Source organism: Podarcis raffonei, chromosome 1, assembly GCF_027172205.1.
Source record: "Podarcis raffonei isolate rPodRaf1 chromosome 1, rPodRaf1.pri, whole genome shotgun sequence".
NCBI classification, from domain to species: Eukaryota; Metazoa; Chordata; class Lepidosauria; order Squamata; family Lacertidae; genus Podarcis; species Podarcis raffonei.
The window spans coordinates 89,216,492-89,237,065 of NC_070602.1; positions in this window are offsets into that span (position 1 = coordinate 89,216,492).

Genomic DNA, 20,574 nt, shown 5'->3' on the forward strand with positions numbered 1-20,574 from the left:
ATGGCAAGCAGACTTAAAAAATGTCTAGTAAATTTAATACATAAAGATCAAGCAGGATTCCTCCCAAATAGGTTACTTAAAGACAATGTAAGGCATACCATAAACATCATTGAATATCTGGAGTGTAAGAATGAAGTACCGGCGGCGCTGATTTTCATTGATGCTGAGAAGGCATTTGACAATGTTTCATGGCAGTTCCTATTAAAACGTATGGAGAAAGCAGGGGGTAGAGGGCGAATTTAGGGAAGGAATAAAAGCGATTTATTCGAACCAATCTGCTAAACTGATTATAAATAACAATCTAACAAATTCATTCAAAATTGAAAAAGGAACAAGACAGGGATGCCCTCTATCCCCGCTTTTATTCATTATGGTATTAGAGGTACCGTATTTTTCACCCTATAAGACGCACTTTTTCCCCTCCAAAAATGAAGGGAAAATGTGTGTGCGTCTTATGGGGCGAACGCAGGCTCCTTGGCTTCAGCAATAGCAACGCGAAGCCTCCGAAGCCTGCGCTCCGGAGGCTTTGCGTTGCTTCCGCTGAAGCCAGGAGAGTCTGCTCTTTGAGGCTGGCAGTGGGGAAAGCAGCGCTTCCCCCATGGCCAGCCCCAGAGATTGGGGGGCAGCGGGAAGGCGAGCGACGCCTTCCCGCTACTCTCCAACCGGGGTTTGAGGCTGGCGGTGGGGAAAGCAGCGCTTCCCCCATCGCCTGCCCCAGAGATTGGGGGGAAGCGGGAAGGCGTGCGACGCCTTCCCGCTACTCTCCAACCCTCCTGTGGGCTTTTGCGGAAGATGGGGGAATTCCCCCACCTCCCGCAAAAGCAGGCAAAAGCCGTGCACTCTTTAAAGGGGCTCTGCGGCTTCTGCTGGCTTTTCTAGGAGTTGGGGCAATTCCCCCACCTCGTAGAAAAGCCCGTAGGAGCCGCGCAGCCTTTAAAGAGTGTGCCGCTCTTGGGGGCTTTTCTCCGAGGAGGGAGAAGGGACTGACTGGCTGAGTCCGTCCCTTCTCCCTCCTGTGGGCTTTTGCGGGAGATGGGGGAATTTCCCCCACCTCCCGCAAAAGCCACGCGCTCTTTAAAGGGGCTCTGCGGCTTCTGCTGGCTTTTCTAGGAGGTGGGGGAATTCCCCCACCTCGTAGAAAAGCCCGCAGGAGCCGCACACCCTTTGAAGAGCGCACCGCTCTTGGGGACTTTTCTCCGAGGAGGGAGAAGGGACTGACTGGCCGTTTCAGTCCCTTCTCCCTCCTGGTCGAAAAGCCCGTAGGAGTCGTGCACGGCTCCTGTAGGCTTTTGCGGGAGGTGGGGGAATTCCGCCACCTCCCGCAAAAGCAGGGAGAAGGTCTTGGAGTAGCGCACAGGCTGTGTGCAGCCTGTCCGCTGCTCCCAGAGCTGCGGGGAGGAAATCATATTTTTTTCCTTGATTTCCCCCCCTGAAAACTAGGTGCATCCTATGGGCCGGTGTGTCCAATAGGGCGAAAAATACGGTAATTACGAACAAAATAAGAGTAACACCAGAGATTCGAGGGATTAAAATAGGAACGAAAGAATACAAATTAAAAGCGTACGCAGGTGATTTGATGCTATCCCTAGAAGAGCCGCAAAAAGTGTTAGTAAGGCCTTGGAGATACTAGAAGAATATGGCAAACTATCCGGTTTTAAATTAAACTAATTAAAGACAAAAATGTTGACTAAAAATTTGGGAAAAGCTGAAAGAGAAAAACTGGAGACACAGAATGGAATCAAGGTGGCTAAAAAAATAAAATATTTGGGAATTTGGCTAACTACAAAAAACATAAATTTAATTCAGGATAATTATCTTACAACATGGAAGGAAATTAAAAAAGACCTAGATACGTGGAACAGAGTGAAACTTTCGTGGACGGGAAGGATGGCGGCAATAAAAATGAACATACTCCCAAGAATGTTATTCTTGTTCCAAAACATCCCAGTGATCAGAGGCTCCACAATGTTTAAAGATTGGCAAAAAACTCTTTCGAAATTTATATGGCAAGGGAAAAGACCGAGAATTAGATTCAAATTACTTACAGATCGGAAAGAAAGAGGGGGATTCTCGGTACCTAATCTGAAATTATATTTCGAGGCCTCCTGCCTCTGTTGGATCAAAGATTGGATCAATTTGGAAAACACTGACCTGCTAGACCTAGAAGGCTTCAACAACAGATTCGGTTGGCATGCCTATTTGTGGCTAAATAAAGAAAAGGTACACAAAGGTTTTTCAAACCATATTATCAGAGGGCCACTATATGAAGTTTGGGAGAAAAATAAAAAACTCCTGGAATGGAAAACACCCTGGTGGTTATCACCAATCGATATTTTAACGACCAAAAAAGTAAATATGGAAGGAGAAAGATTGACCTATGAAGACCTACTGATAAGATCAGAAAGCGGATGGAAATTGAGAACATATGAGGAGTTGAAGGATAAATTAACAGGCTGGCTGCAATTCCACCAAATAAATGCAGTATGGAAAGAAGACAAAAAAGTAGGGATAAATGAGAAAAAAATCTAAATTTCAGATAGAAATAATTGAAGGTAAATCCAAGTTACTATCCAAAATGTATAACATATTACTAGAATGGACTAGCGGAATGAAATTCATGGCATGTGCCACACTCAGAGAAAATTTGGAAAAAATGATGTATAGGTGGTACATTACACCGGCAAAACTAGGGAAAATGTACAAAACAGGGAGGAAGAAAGGTTTAAGAAATTAGGATATGAAATAATACTTGTTTTTTGTTTTGTTTCTGTTATTGTTTGTTTATGTATTTGTCGTTGTTATGTTTTGTTTGTGTGACTATAAAAACTGTTTAATAAAAATATTTTTTTTAAAAAAAAGATTGGTCTCAACTAGGGCCAGGGCCTTTTCAGTACTGGCCCCGACTTGGTGGAACGCTCTGTCACAAGAGACTAGGGCCCTGCGGGACTTGACATCTTTCTGCAGGGCCTACAAGACAGAGCTGTTCTGCCTGGCCTTTGGTTTGGACTCAGTCTGACCCTTATGATGTTTTGGGAGTTAATTTTATTGTGTGCTATTCTAAATGAGATTATTGGATATTACTTTATAAGCAGTTCCATTTTCAAGTTGTTTTATTATGACTTTTTTTTAATTGCATCAGATTATTATAAGGTGCGTGTTCTTTGTTGTATATTTTGTTGCTGTAAGCCGCCTTGAGCAGAGTAATATAAAAAGGCAGTATACAAATTAAAAGTGAAATGAAATGAAAAAAAAAAAACAGGAAATAAGGCCTGTTGGAAGTGTAAAATCAAATAAGGCAATTTCTACCATATGTGGTGGACCTGCGAAGAAATGAAGAAATTCTGGGGATGTATTTATAATGAGTTAAAAAAAAATTAAATACACCTTCCCTAAAAGACCAGAGGCCTTCCTACTATGAATAATTGGGGATGAAATTAAAAAAGAAGATATGACATTATTCCAGTATGCCACAGTCGCGGCTAGAATATTAATTGCACAAAATTGGAGAAGTCCAAACACCCCAACAATCAGAGATTGGCAAATAAAATTATTTGAATATGTTGAATTAGCAAAAATGACACAAAAAATCAGAAACCAAAAAAATACAAAGTTTATTAGTGATTGGAATAAATTTATGGTATACATTGAAGGAAATGTAGAAACTTAAAAACTATAGCAGGTTTGATATAAATCTTACGATACGCAAACCATTAACAATTAATAGCTGCAGGAAAAAGAAAGAATTGTTATTAAGAAGCCCGAAATCGGGAGGGAAGGAGGTTAATAGGTGTGTAGAGGAAAGATTGGAATATCTAAAGATAGAAAGATTCAAGAAAGAAGACTAAGAACTGTAACGGAAACGGATGTTATTTTTGTGCTATGTATGGATATTTTTTTGAAATTGTTGATTTGTTTTTTCTTTTGGTTATTTAAGTGAATCTCAATAAAAAGAATTTTTTTAAAAAAAGAAAGGCATTAGGAAGTACAGTGGTGCCCCGCAAGACGAATGCCTCGCAAAACGAAAAACGCGCAAGACGAAAGAGTTTTTCGGTTTTTGCGTCACTTCGCTAGATGATTTTCCCTATGGGCTTGCTTCGCAAGACGAAACGTCTTGTGAGTTCTTGCGAGTTTGTTTCCTTTGTTCCTTTGTTTTCTTGTTTTCTTAAAGCCGCTAAGCCGCTAAGCCGTTAATAGCAGCTAAGCCGCTAAGCCGCTAATAGCCGCTAAGCCGCCAAGCCGCTAAAAGCCGTGCTTCGCAAGACGAAAAAACCGCAAGACAAAGAGACTCGCGGAACGGATTAATTTCGTCTTGCGAGGCACCACTGTAATCAAGGAAATATGTTATAAGTTATATCTTTGGTCTTAATTCTGTGGTAACCTATTTACAAATCCAAGTCATCATGTGACTTTTGCAGTCCGCAGTATTTTAAATATTTGTCCACAGTATTTTAAAGGCAGTAGCATGATCACACAGATATTTCCATATCAGACCAACCCACAGATATAAATTAAGTTCTAGTTAGTATTCAAAACCTAATGTCAACATTTCCCAAAGAAAATTATAAAATGAATTATTTCTGCGCTTTGAAATTTAAATCCTGTAAATACATTTTTGAATGCAATCCCTGAACTTCCCTATTTCCTAATGCAAATAAGTTTAACACCAGGTTTCCAACGCCTGCCGTAAAGCAGGGAGAGGGAGAGAGATCCAAACCAAGGTCTCAGCATTTGAAATTTAGAAGCAACTAACAGACCAGAAGGACTACATTTCTCATTTACATTTCTCCAGGATAGTATGACCAGTTTCCTGAAGCCATTTAGGGATTCCCAGGCAGTTGCCTGTACATTCGTGAGGCAGAAAGGAAGTGGAGTCAAAAGTCCCATTCAGATGATACAGCAGTGAAAGGACAAAATGAAAAGCAATGGGCTGCAAGTCTGCGCCTTTAGCCTCACCCTCACTATTACATAGACCATGCCAGCTTCCTTGGGTTCTAGTGTAGTTGGTGCAATGGGGAAGCTTTTCTACACATCATGAAGGCTGTCTGTATTGACTTATTAATCATGTGGAGAACTCCCGGAAGCAGTATGCAAGGGAGTGGGGCAAGAGGCACAGTCTCACAGGTCTTATCTATTGAACTTTCATGGATCACTTAAAGAAGGCTAAAGAAATACACGTAAAGGCTAGCTTTCAAAACTTTCAGAAATGGAGTTTTGCCTTCAGCCCAATATACCTGAAAGAACGTCTCCACTCCCATTGTTCTGCCTGGACACTGACGTCCAGCGCTGAGGGCCTTCTGGTGGTTCCCTCACTGCGAGAAGTGAGGTTACAGGGAACCAGGCAGAGGGCCTTCTCGGTAGTGGTGCCCACCCTGTGGAACGTCCTCCCACCAGATGTCAAGGAAATCAACAACTTTCTGACTTTTAGAAGACATCTGAAGGCAGCCCTGTTTAGAGAAGCTTTTAATGTTTCATGTTTTATTGTATTTTTAATAGTCTGTTGGAAGCCGCCCAGAGTGACTGTGGAAACCCAGCCAGATGGGCAGGATATAAATTATTATTATTTTTTATTATTATTATTATTATTATTATTATTATTATTATTATTATTATTATCATCATCATTATCATTAAAAAAGAAGCTAGAAAACCTTAGCAATAATATAAGTCAGGTTCAACACAATCATGATGGATTCTTGAGCAGATCATTTCCCTACACAAACACATTTGCAGATACATGGGCGTATGGAGAAAGATTAGGTGATATACAGCCACAGTGGCAACTATTTTTATTGGTCTGGCATTTGGCCTTGTCAGAAAGTACAGTAGCCTTCTCATAATTTATATTGCAATATACAGTTTCTCTGTGTATTAATGTAGCAGCTGATGTGGAAGCTCAGAGTTAATCAATATAGTTCTGTGGCGTTCCAGCACCTGCCAAGCCAAATGGTCAGCAAGTACATTTGTTGCTCCCTTCAATCACTTCATTTGGTACTCTAAATTAAATTCAGTTAAAAGGTAAGATTAACTGCACCTCATTAAGGCAGCCATACAGGTCTCCCTGCAGGTCCTCCAACGCCATGCAAAATCGAAGAGACTCAATTAGTTAATTGCACAGTGTGTGGCAAATGCAGATTAAAATGGCAAAGTCTTTCTTAAGCCTCTCTTAGGTCCCCCCTTCTGATCATCCTAAGAGATGCAGGCTTTTGACCTTTTCAAAAAGGCAGTACAGAGCTTAGATCTTTATAGACTACATGGCCAATTTGATGGTTATAAAAATCTAATCTTGAGCCAGTTCACAAAATAGGTAAGCTGCAGCTCAAAGGCAAAGAAATTCCAGGACCTTGATGGAATTGAACCAAAGGGGGTAGAAATGAGCGAGCGTGGGGGGAGATCATTAAATAAGGTGATGCAATTTTAATGAAGACAATTACGGTCCATTTGAAGTCCAAAACAAGAAACTGTTCATAATAGCCATGGTCTTGGGATGAACAAGATCGACAAAATGGTTATTTTATGGAAAGTGTAAATGGTTCTCTCCAGGCTCTTGATCATTTGGGGAATAACATTAACATTAATTGAGGGATCTGTGAGGTTCTGATTTTTTATTTTTTATTTTTTGCATAATATTGTATGCATATACAATAATAAAGTGAGAGAATACAACTTCTTTTCTGGTTTTGTGAAAAGCTCATTTTAACTCAGTTCTGAACTGAGCTAAGGAAGGTCCATCCCATCATTAAAATTTACTCACTGTCACATTTCTGAAACTAATGAAAATAAATGACAAGATTGAGAGTCTTTGTTTACTCTTTACAGTACTTACAACTCCTAGCACAGACATAGGCAATGGGTGCTTCAGGTATCAAATAAATACTCTGAGCCTGGGAATTCCCGAACACTTACTGCTCCTGAAGAATGAATGAACAATGAGCACAGGGAAATCCTTTCTCCCAGTGCCATAGAGATATTATGAGCAGAGAAAATTGCAATTAAATAACTAATTTAATTTATAATGCTGTTATTAAACATGCATTTCAATGTATTGGGATTAAATTATTAACAGGTCTATGGGATGTGATTGGGGCTTTATGCTTCATTAATTTATTCCCTCTCAGGCTCAGTCTTCATCATCTGTACTCCCAATCTTACTGCATAAAAAACAAATGTACTCTTGCAAAGTCACAAGGGTGTTACTGACCTTTATAACAACTATCACAATAATAAACATCCATCCATTGACCAGCCTACTCACATTTTCACAGTGCCCCCACGGGTATGTGTTTCAGAAGTTGTCTTTTTGTTGCATAAACAGCACTTGTAAGCCATCTTCTGCCTGCCAATTTCTGCAAGTGTCTCATGTTCCTTGCATTTCAGGAAAAGAAGTAAATAATATTTTTCAATCCATCTGCCACCCCTCTTCTTCTAACCATTCTACTTTGGTCTTATTTCCCATAACAAACCAGGCATGGTTGGGAAAGACCTGATTGAAATCTATAGCCTTCATGTCACAAGATGAGACTTCTTGGCCATCCATCCCTTCTACTTCCAGTAGTGGGAGAAGGTGGGGAAAGTCCAGGTGGAAGAAATATTTGGAACCTCCTGCTTTGGGCATAGTTTGTACATTCCAGGTAAACAGACTGGTTCAACCAAACTTTCTAAATCAGAAGACATTGCCCACCTGTAAGATGTATGTATATACACTTCCTTGGACCATGATGGCTATGTTCTGCCTCCACAGTTGAAGCCAGTATGCTGAACCTTCAGCTCTGTCCATTAGCTATTTATCTTGCTGATGAAAAGTGGGCAACCTTGACCATTTGCTCCATAATTGCAGCATATCACAGTAAAGTGAAGTTGTATGTGCAGGTCCTTTTTAAATTTTTGTTGACCTTACGATGAACTAATAGTCCAAGGACATTATCTATTTGCACATGGTTGTTCTTTGCTGTTCGTTACGGTGGCAGCATCATGTATTCATTTGTTTATCAGATTTATATTCTGTATTTCCTCCAAGAAGCTCAGTATCCCATATTACCTCACAAACCCTGGGAGGTATGTTCAGCTGAGTAACTGGCCCAATGCTACCCAGTGAGATTTGTGGTTGTGTGGGAATTTGAAACCAACTCTTTCCAATCCAACTTCAGTGTGTTACTCATTACAGCACAATATCTCTTGTGATGATTTATCCCAAATAATTTTCCAAAATCATCATCACCATCCAGCTTTTATCCCTTAATCTACTGAGATTCCAGAGAGGAAACCATTTAATTGTGCTTGCAACTGTTGACTATGGAACAAAATGGACGGTGAAGTATGTGGGATAATCAACCTCATACAACCAACACACTTGATTCTAATTAATTCATTAAAGGGTTAAGACCATAGAGTAAACTGTTCTGCCAGGCTAAGTGACTCCCCCTCCCCTTGGGAGGAAGGGTTACCTAACTCTTTGTTCTCTCACATTCCGCCATGTGAACCCTACCAAAAAGGAGCTGGATGCTCCAAGCTTACTCTGCTATGTGTTTTGTGATATTACATCTCTGCTGGGACTTGCCCCAGACTTGCCCCAAACCTGGATGTATGCATCCAATGAATTCTTTTATTTTACCCTATCTATTTTCTTATTAACCAAATCAACAAATTTTCTGTATTTTGCACGATCTAAGCCAGGTATGGGGAATCTTCGGCCCTTCAGATGTTGCTGAACATCAAGATCCTATCAGCCCCAGCAAACATGGCCATTGGTCAGGGATGACGGGAGTTGCAATTCAGCAACTCAGCCTCATTGGGATGATAAACCTGTTCAGATGATACATTTCTCTTAATGTCTTGGCATGTTGGGATAGAAATGAAGTACAGGGCTTGCTTGCACTTGAGGTTTAATTCAGCCTGCATTAGCAGCACCCAACCTTTTGTTGCAATATGTGCAACACCTTTCTTGCACTATGTACAGCACTCTATTGCTTAATCCTTTAATATTAAATGCCAGCTCCCACTGGTAAACTAGGCACAATGATTGTTCATTTGTGATTGGCTGTGGTGATCTTTGTTTTCATGTGTGAGTGGGGTGGGTGGGTGTTTTGGATCAGGTTAACCATATTGATTTGTATGCTGTTGGTGAATTTTTGTCACTGTCCTGTTGGGTTGTGTATGTGATAAAGGGGAGCCATACTGGGGTGAAGGTGTCTTCTTCTATTTGTCCCCCTGTCAGTTTCAGTTTATTGGTTAAGCCCAACCTCTCTCACCACCAAAGGAACACAAGTAAATAACAGAGAACCTGCACAAGCGACGCTGACACAAAACCCCACATATATTAAGTAAAATAGAAACATCGCCACCCCATCCCACCCCACTCACCTTTCCCCCCTCCACCTCTTTCCCCCTTTTCTTCCTAATGTCTCAACAAATGAAACCGATCTGTAAAAAATGCTACTTGGGGAAAAAAGAGAGACATTGCATATACTTTTGTAAACCAAGAAAATCTTTAATAAAAATGCATTTTAAAAAAAAACCTAGGCACAATGATACCAACATCTGTATAGTGTCTGAGAGTGTTCAATTCACTTTCATTGCATTGTTGCAGCAGTCCCTGAAACAGCCAAATAAGGCACAACAGAGGGCTTGAAAGTACTGAGACTGGACAAAATGGTTTCCTTAAGGCCACCTACTGGATCTAGTGTTGAAATGAGACTTCCCATCACATTATGCTAGTTCTAGCCCCTGAATTTCATAACTGTCTCCATGATTTCCAGAGCCCCTTGGAAGCCAACAACCCATCTTTCCCCTGTGCCACATAGATGGAGCTAGAATATCTCCTTTGCCTGCTTTTTCGCCATCTTTTCTAAAGCACATAACATAGCAGCTAGGGTGTCACAAAGTTCTTTTTCCTGGAACTAATTGTTATGCAGAAGAAAAAAGGCATTTTGGTGGGTGTAGCTTTTCTCAACTCTCTGTGAGTTGGTTAATGTGGCACTTTGATGTTTTTGTTCCTTCTGTAAGAATTGCAGACATTATGTGCATTGTGTAGTTTTTGAATGTTTTGATACATTAGAACTTTCCAGGCCAACCTTTCCCATTATTAGCTATTATTATCTAAGGTGGCCTAGATTTGATAGTTGTAATTTTGGTTTGTTAAGGCATTATGCAGTATGGCCTTGCATAGAGGCGAGTCCTAATAACTAGTATAGCATGTTTCTTTGTAAACCCATTTTTCCACTGTAGCTTTCATGTTCTAAACTGTGTCTCACTGTTTCTGTTACCAAATCACAACTCAGAGACCCTAACTGCCACTTAAATGTTTTTAGGCGTAGCCTGTGCTTTTCAATGTCATTTTCTGCCAGTGCCTTTGATTATTTTCCTCCTCTTCCCAGTACCAAAAAAGATTTGAGAAAGTAGCCCAGACCTCCTGGTTGAACTCAAGAAACTGTAATCTCTCTCTCTCAATATCTCTCTCCCTCTCTCTCTCTCTCTCACACACACACACACACGAGAGAGAGAAAGAGAGAGAGAGAGAGAGAGAACCATTTCAACAAATGCATAAATTGAATGGGTGAAAGGGGCTACAGTATCATTCAGATATGTTCAAGATCAGGCTTCCTCAACCGTGGCCCTCCAGATGTTTTGAGACTACAATTCCCATCATCCTCAACTATGGCCAGGGCCTTTTCAGTACTGGCCCCAACTTGGTCATAAGAGACTGGGGCCCTGCGGGATTTGACATCTTTCCGCAGGGCCTGCAAGATGGAGCTGTTCCGTCTGGCCTGGCCTTCGGCTTGGATTCACTCTGACCCCTTATATGGGATTTGGTATATAAATTTTCCCTTTGCTTTTTTGCTGGCCCATGTAGGACCGGCATGGATAGCTGGCTCGGGTGAATATCTGATGTTTCCTCCCTTTATGGTCTTGATTTATGGGCGACTACTAAAATGAGGCTGCATTTTAAGCTGTATTTTAAGCCATATTTTAATTAACAGTTTTTTCCTTTTTCCTATTACATTTTATTGTAATTTATATTCAGTGTTAGCCGCCCTGAGCCCAGCCCTGGCCAGGAAGGACGGGGTATAAATAAAATTTTATTATTATTGTTATTTTGTTATTATTATTATTACCCCTGACCACTGGTCCTGCTAGTTAGGGATCATGGGAGTTGTAGGCCAAAAACATATGGAGGGCCAAGGCTGAGGAAGCCTGTTCAAGATACTTTATGAAGCTGGATGAAATACAAATGAATTTCTATGATGCACAGTTGTCAGTCATTAGAAACATAATATGGTTCATTCTTTTTGTCTATCCACCTCTATCAATTTCACAGCCACTCTACATTTATCAATGGGTTTGGTTGGGCTCTAATCATTTCTTCTGTTTATTCCATTTGAAATAATGGCTGGTTGAAAATTCTCTCCCAAATGAATGCATTTAGTCCAAGGCCTGAATTTTTAATGCCACTCTTAATTATTGTATGGTAAATTTTAACAAACAAGCTAAAACCCATTGATGGTACGGCTTATTATTTTGCTGTGATTTGAAAATATGCTTCATTGCCATCTGGTACCAAATGTTTCATCAGTGCAATAGGGGGAAATCAAAATAGGTCTTTTTTGATAAAGGTTTAATGGGATTGACATTTGAGTAAAAATCTGTTGTAGAACATGACATCGGAAGAAAAAAAGATTTCATGGCACAATTGTCTATAGTCCTTCTACACACATTTTACAACCTGACACACATCACCTACTTCCATAAACCTTTCTGTTAAACAGTACGTGCTACTTTTAACTGTCTTTTCCTTATTATATTTCATTTCACTTATATTTGTTTGTGCAATAATCCTGAATTTTTTGGAACTAGATGAGCATGTCTCAGAGCCCCTTCTGCAAACAAAATAAGTCCTTGTGTCCATAAAAGGACAAGTCTCGGTCCAACCCTATATGTTTTGGTGCCTTCATAGTTCTTTCGATGGGTATTATGTGCTATTGTCAACTGTTTAAATGTCAGTGCTGTCTCCATTATCCTTGATTCTGTGAATTCCAGTTAAATCACTCTTGTTGCACCTGTGACCTTAGCAAACTCGGCAGCTATCCCAAAGTCCAAACTTTTTCCCCCGTAGATGAAGGTCAAGAAACACTTTGAATGTTGCATGCTTATAACTCCCTAGAGGCGCATACTCCTCTCATTGAATACGATTGGGAAACAGACACACCAGCATCTCTGAAACATTCTGTGTGGAAATTCTTTCAATAGCAATGCCATTTTCTTTTCCATCATTGCAGTAACTTATCACTTGCACCTCTCAAGATGCTGGGCTGCATACACAGTACAACTTAATCCACACAATAACATTCATGTAACACAGTTTTAGATGCTTAATTCTTTTTCTCTCGCTTTCAACCAGCAATGAAAATCGAGTGAAATATTGCTATCAGGGACCTTTCATTTGTTCATTCTTGTCCTTAGTGTTCTATTTAACAATAAAAATGGGACGACATTTTTAACAGGCAATATAAAAAGAGTTTGCTTGTACTTCATAGAACTGTCCCCTGGAGAACAAACCTTTATCCCATTATTTACTAGTCCTCTAGATGTTGAAGCCATGGAAAGTAATCAGAGATGCTTCTTATAAGGCTCATTTTGTTGTAGGGCATAAAGTGCTAAATTTCCCCCAGATCAGACTGCAGACTACAAGCACAAATAAGTAATGCTGGCATTTGTTATGGCAATTGGTCTCTTAATTGTTAATTCTTTTACTCAAATATGGGGGGGGAAGGTGTTGAAGGAAGCAATGTTTGCTTTTAACGTTTATTCAGAAATTATTTGCTCAAAGAAGACATCAGGAAAAATGACAAGAAATCTTGCAGGAAAGAGAAAATGTGATGTTTGTTATGTTTCTGCAGACTGACAAGATGCTGATTAAAAGTTAAAATGAAAATTTAAATTAACACGTGACAGTATTTTGTTACAGTTTTCCCCCCTCAGTGCTTCTTGCAGGGAGGGTAAACAACACCAAATAATTCTTTATTGTTATTATTATTATTTGTCCACTTTGAGACAGAGTACTGTTTCGCATGGTCTTCCCAACAAGACATGTTTATTTTGCAACATTATCACCTTCTGCTCAAACAGATGTTTGAGGCACTGGGGAAAAAACTACAAAACCTGTTTAGCCAGGAATGATAGTGGGCTGAAAGTGTTTGTATCATAGCATACGGCCAATGACACCATACCACTATCACACTCAGCTTCAACTCTTTTGAATCTCCTATTGGCCACCTGTCTGCCACACTGCTAAGATCTAAGGCAACTACTCACAAGTCATTTTTGAAAGTGATTGATTCTGGTGTTTATAGAGAGCCATGCATTATAGTGTAGAATTGTGCTTTGTTTCTCTTTAGCAATTCTTCCCTCCCTCTCTGATTCCTTAACAGTGCCACTTAGCTAGCAGGTGCACTATGCTCCGTTTGCTTGAACAAACTACCACAAAGTGCTCAATGACCTACAATTCCGTAATGTTCAATTACTCCCTTGGACTGAATGACAAAAGAAAGGTGACTATTAATGACTCTAAAAGCATCAAATGAGATCAATAAACCATCAAAGCCTTGATCCCGGGGGACCTTTTAACAGCCCTCTTTGCACACAGTTTCTTTTCAGTGAAGATTGTATTTAAAAATGAAATCTTCCATCTGTTAATGGCATTTTTAGGCCCCTCTGTGTGCAATGAGTAAAGGATAATTAGCACCTGTATGTCTTGGAAGGTTTTTGAAAATGGTGTTTGACACCATTTGACAGAACTGCTACGCTGTATTTCCTTGTCCACATGCTGATAGCAGCAACAACCTTTAGGCCTTTTCCATAAAAACAAATATTCTCACGAGAATATTAAAAACCATTAAGAACTGAGTCATAGATTAGAATGCCCAGTTGTTCAAAGTTGCCCCATTGGCTTCCAGTGCTAAAGGCACAATGTAGACTGTTGCAAGTATAAGCTTTCATAGAATCGTAGAGTTGGAAGAGACCACAAGGGCCATCGAGTCCAACCCCCTGCCAAGCAGGAAACACCATCAGAGCACTCCTGACATATGGTTGTCAAGCCTCTGCTTAAAGACCTCCAAAGAAGGAGACTCCACCACACTCCTTGGCAGCAAATTCCACTGTCGAACAGCTCTTACTGTCAGGAAGTTCTTCCTAATGTTTAGGTGGAATCTTCTTTCTTGTAGTTTGGAACCATTGCACCGTGTCTGCTTCTCTGGAGCAGCAGAAAACAACCTTTCTCCCTCCTCTATGTGACATCCTTTTATATATTTGAACATGGCTATCATATCACCCCTTAACCTCCTCTTCTCCAGGCTAAACATGTCCAGCTCCCTTAGCCATTCCTCATAAGGCATCGTTTCCAGGCCTTTGACCATTTTGGTTGCCCTCCTCTGGACACGTTCCAGTTTGTCAGTGTCCTTCTTGAACTGTGGTGCCCAGAACTGGACACAGTACTCCAGCTGAGGTCTGACCAGAGCAGAATACAGTGGCACTATTACTTCCCTTGATCTAGATGCTATACTCCTATTGATGCAGCCCAGAATTGCATTGGCTTTTTAAGCTGCCGCGTCACACTGTTGGCTCATGTCAAGTTTGTGGTCAACCAAGACTCCTAGATCCTTTTCACATGTACTGCTCTCAAGCCAGGTGTCACCCATCTTGTATTTGTGCCTCTCATTTTTTTTGCCCAAGTGCAATACTTTACATTTCTCCCTTCCACTGCTAAAGGCATAATGTAGACTGTTGCAAGTATAAGCTTTGATGGAGGCAACAGCCACAGATGCTGCCAAGTTAGTAAGTTGCGGATTCTTTGAAGATTTTCTGCATGGCCTTAGCAAGGCCCAAGAAGCCAAAAATGGCCCACCAGCTATGGTGGAAGGAATGCATAAAGAACTTGGCTTTGCTGCATGCCCAATATTGCAACTGAGGTTGCCAGGAACCTGGCACAGGGTCATTGGTAAGAAATAGGAATATTCAATTTGTCACATTTATAGATCTGAAATGGGTCTGAAAGTTGTTTCAATTTGGCAAAAAAAACACATCCATACATATTTATCCATCAAATATAAGCTCATATTGTTCAGATGGAGGCAAACACAAAGCAAAAATTGAACAAATGCATACTCCCTACTAGATGGGCCAATGGCCAGGAAACTTAATGTCCTGCAGGACATCTGCAACTCTTTGGGGCGGTGTGATGGTCGGATGACTAAAATAAAATGTTCATAAATAGGAGGAAGGGATTGCAGTATGAATTCAAAGTTGTGATAAGTTGTGGTTCAATAACAGGGATATCTCTACAGGTATAGAGAGCTCATTTCTAGAACTGAGCTCTGCTGTGGTTTCATTGTACAGACAGTTTGTTCACAATACTTCCATTTCAATGCCGGGTTTATTATTCACAGAGTCCCTGGCTCTTTATCAGCGCTGCTCTTGGCTGAATTCATTATGCACACCCAAACCAATATTTGTGGGCATTAGTTGTGAATGGATCTGGAAAGTAATGTTACCTACTTACATAATTATGCCACTACAAGCTGTTGGAAGGAATACAACTTGTGTACTGGCTTCTTGGATACTAATCAATGATTCATTAGCTAAAACATGCCTGTCTGGCAATACCCTCTCAGTGCCATGCATTTCAGATTAATGAGGGAAATTAGAGCAGATATATACCACACATAGAGGCTCTTGTAAGCGTGTATAGTAAATACCCTTTATTTTAGGGGTGGACACCAGTGGGGGTCAATATGTTGCTTGACTCCAACTCCCATCAGCCCCAACCAACATTGCAAAGACTCAGAGTTGTAGTTATAGTCCAATAACATCTGGGGGAGGTATGCCCCCCTCATCCCTGCTTTATATGTACCGTAGTTCACAAGGAAAAGGAGATACGGAGGTGATGCTGTTGGAACACTGTTGGGCAAAATGTCATTACTTTCATAAAATTGGAGCTAGAAAAGTTGTTTCTCCTGTAGGCAGTGGTGCAGTTAGGCAATTTTGGACTCTGGACTTAATGGCTCTACAGCGCCCTCTGTTCCAGCTTTAGAGCATAACACTTGGCTTCAAATGGCAGCATCCCCAACATCCTACCATGATTTATGGCTGCCACATCACAGCTGTTAGAACAAAGGCAGCAACAATGGCAACCTTGTTGAATGTGCTTTTACTGAATGATAATGCCCAGCTTGCAGGTTTGATGCTTGTATGGGACAGCTGCATATTCCTGCATTGCAGTGGATTGGACTAAATGATCCTCAGGGTCCCTTCCAACTCTACAATTCTCTGATTCTATGATTCTGTTACTCTTCCCCTCATCAAACCACTTTTCCTTTCCAATAAGTGACCAAGAACTTTTACCCACAAACCAATAAAAAATTTTAATTTTACAACCCTCTATCTCAGCAGTTAAAAGAATCCAATATTCACAGGCCAGACTTGGGTAGCTAAATAACAGTCAACTATCATTCACCAACAGATACCTAGTATTACAAATGTTACCCTTACATGGTTCCCAAATACATACATTAGACAGTATGTAAACTAAACTTTCTTCTAGTCAGTGATTTTTTTCTGGGGGGACGCAGGGGTATGCGTACCCCTAAACATTTTGTAAATCTTTCTACTTTTGTCCATTTACTGTGTTTATTTTTCCCGAATTTGAACTATAAAATGGTGATTTTCTTGAGTCAAAATTTTTTTAGAAAGAAGAAAAGCACGGGTTCTAGTAAACACATTTTTAAAAGTGATTTATCTGGAGTCCAACTACATCTGGAAGCTACCAAGTTGGGAAAAGGCCCTTTAGGCTAAAACGAGTCCAGCTGGCCTTATGTTTCTCAGGCCTGCCTCATTTGCCTGCCCAGGCAATTTTGGGGATGAGAAACACATCCAAACACAAGGCCCCAGCTACTAAAAACTTCTTAAAATTGCTCTTTTAAACTTGGCAGGTTCATGTGTTTCAAAGCAGCTGATCTCCACAGCACTTTCATAAGCTTCATGGCCACACATTGTGATAAACCTCTGGGCACCCCAACACTCCTAGCTAGTTATCAAAAAACTCATTACCAATTTCTGAATCCAGACCTTTATGCCTGCCAGGCTCGTTTATCGTCACGTCAGTTTCAATTTTGTAAGTGACATGCTGACAAAAAACTGAAAACAGAAAATACTAAGTATTGATCCAACAAATTAGTCTGTGCATATTGTGGTAACCAACATTCCTGTGTTTTCAAGATGAAGGAAAGAAGAAAATATTGACCATCCAGACAGATCTTAATGAAAACAATACACAGTATTTCAGTTTTACTAAGGCTGTTAATATTTAACAAATGATAGAGCTTTCAAACAGAAAAAGCAGAAAATAAGAGCTGTAAAATGAAGTACATAAAGGATAATGCATGGTTGTACTTAACCAATCCGTTATTTCTACATTGTGAATTTCTTCAGCTGGTCTAACCAGGAGATTTCTTGGGTATCTGCTAGTACCACAAGTGTGGTGAAATATATGGCAGGAACAAAGAAGTCACACATGGCAAAAAGGAGTCCTTTAAAAACTGGAAGAATTGAACAAAGGACAAATATAAGACAGAGCATGAACTCTGGCCAGACAAAGGCAAGTTGTTGATAGAGCGAGTGAAGAAGCAATTTGAGGAACAAATTGCTAAAGCCATAAAAACAAGCAAACATTTCAAGCAGGAAACAAGCCAGGGCGGCAGAAGGACCTTTATAGGACAATGGCATGGAAGGAAAACTGAAGGACAACATGAGAGTGCAGACTGAGTGCATTTGTGCTCACAAAAGGGTTTAAGATCTGCTGTTCGTGTAAGAGAAGGAGAGGAGATTTTTGTGAACTTGTCCTCTCTCTTGCTGTCCCCAGTGTCCTAGTGGAAGGGCACCAAGTGGATTCCATGCTCTGGGCATCTGTCTGCACTGGAGAATATGTTGGAAAGAGATCCACACCCAAATCGTTGTTTCAGGGAGGGGGGCAGAGGAACTATGTCAGATAGACATAAGAAAAGACTCCATTACAGGTAGCGGCCATTTTAGGTGCATCCAATATGTGCATGCCCACACATACATATGTCGCACCAAACCTGGAAGTGACCTGAAAATGTAACCAAAATGTCACCAAAAGGGGCAGAACAGGGTGGGGCGGCCTTACATGGGCCCCACCAATGCACAGGGGGAATCTGAATTGTAACCCCTGTGCAAATCAGTCTCTGCCTGTATTAAGCTAATTCACAGGTTACAAATCAATAAATCCCTTGGGCTGGACAGCATTCATTGCAGAGTCCTTAACTGTCAGGGAACTGCCATCGGAACGAGAGGAGGAGGAGAGGCTCCACGACGATGCTGGAGAGGGGCCAAGTAGGGAGAGAGGCAGGTCTCCTGTTGGGGAAGAAATTCAGCGCGACACCAGGGATGGAGGGGGGCCAATGGGGGAAGCGGAGAGCAGGTTCAGAGACTCTTCACTGGACACCAGCGGAGAGATCACAGGTCCTCCGCTACCCACGCCCACCCTGCGCAGAAGGCTTCCGCGCAGGGAGGCTAGGAGGAGACTGGGCGTCAAACAACTTTTATGTTGGAAAAGGTTGAAGAAACGCCCACTGTCGGATTCTGCCAGCAACTGAGCAGCCACGAAGTGAGGGGCTGTCCAGCCAGGAAAGGTTTAACCAGGCCACCTACCCAGGAGTGGCGGCAACTTACGCACGAGCAACCCCATAACCATTAGATTAACATACTGAAGTTCATAATACCCACAGAATGGCTGCAGCCCTAGGAAGGCTGTGAAAACAAGTCTCATTTCAGGTATGACCTCCATGTGGGGCAGCTTTGGCTGGTGGTGTGCATCCCAGAGAGCGGCAGGGAGGCATAGTTTTGCTTCCCCTATTACCCCCCATTTAAAAGGCCTCACCAACAAGAGTTCAGGGTCATTTTTGCCTTGCGAGCTTCCCTCAGTTTCAGAGCCTCACTGGTTGTTTTGTGTCATTGGTTGAGAGGGCTGGAGAAGATCCCCCCCCCAATCTAATTGGACCCTGGTGCGCAGGGGAAGTGGTTCATCTTTCCCTTAGCGAGTTAAGGCTTACTTTGTACCCTTTGGTGAAAATGTCATTGGGCTAGATCAGCATAGTAAAGGGGGCCTCCATAGGGGGCCTGGGGGAAGGATTGGCTAAGGCACACCCTAAGCTCAGGTTAAGGCTTCTACCTGGTTGGAATCTCTCCCACTGTGGCCCATTGAGACCCTGGATGCTTGGTTTGTACCCCATCAGGGTACAATGCTGGGTGGTTGCCATGAATGGGGTTTGGACACTTTCCAGCCCCAATGGAGTGCCATTCCACCAGGAAGGGCTGAGTGGAATTAGGAAATGATCCTTGCCTAACTGCCATGCCCAACCTGCTTTCCACCACAGTCAATAAATATTTGGCCAGATTGCCACCCAGCATCTGTGTCCTATCAAAGTTATTTCACTGCTCTTGCACAGCTGCAGAATGCACCTGCAAGGGGAACAGACAATCTCTCCAGGTTTAGAGCAGCTTTCTTTCTTCAGGAAAAAAAATGAGCCTTTAAAAAAAATAATTAAAAAAAAAATCTCAGTATGTACATTAATGTCTTCACAGGAAACTGGAGCGACAATTTTTGGTTTGAAGCCACATCATACATCCAACTTGCTGAAGTTAAGCAGATCTGCTTTGTCAGTGTCTGGATGACAGACCACTTGGGAATCCCATTTATGCTACTTTGAGCTGCATGATAACAGGAAGGTGGAATATCAAAGCCCTAAACAATTCAGTGGGCAGGGATTGAAGCAGTACTGGCAGCTTAATGGTTTGAATAAATATGAATAAATATGAATAAATGCAGTTGTGTATGGTTCCCAGCAAAGGATGCACTCAACAAAGTTATAAAGTATCTTTCAGATGATGCAGAAAATGGGTAGCCTCTTTCGCGGTAAACAAATACATCTGAGAAACAGCTGGAGAGGTTTTAGCTAAGCACTAGAAATCTCTCTCTCTCACACACACACACACACACACACCATTTTCCCATTGAGCCTGTATATTTATCAGTTGTGTCTTCAGTCCAGTGGCTTGTATCCAATGAAGTTATCCTGTTCATGCCATGATGACTGCTTGCACAACAGAACTTCCTCTCCTCCTTCTCTCCCCAGATGCTCCCCACTGTCTCCCAACCTGCTCTGGAGGGTTGGGATAACCCCCTGAACAGATTTGGGGGGAATGGGTGGAAAGAATAGGAAGGGGAAGTTCTATTGTGCAAGCAGAAGTACCTGCATGACTGGAACAGCCTGGTTAGATATAACCTAATAATTTCCAAAAGATGAGCTTTTAAATTAATATACTGAGCAGACCTGGGGCTAGTCTAACATAAGCAATCAGTTTGTTATTGTGGCCTCTTGCTCTAATCTTTCTTACTATTTTTTTACTGTTTATTGTACTGATTTGTAGGCTTCCCCATCTTGCCTACAACTCTGTTTCTTCCTTTTGAATACATTGAATAATCAGGTGTGGGGGTGGAAATATACAACC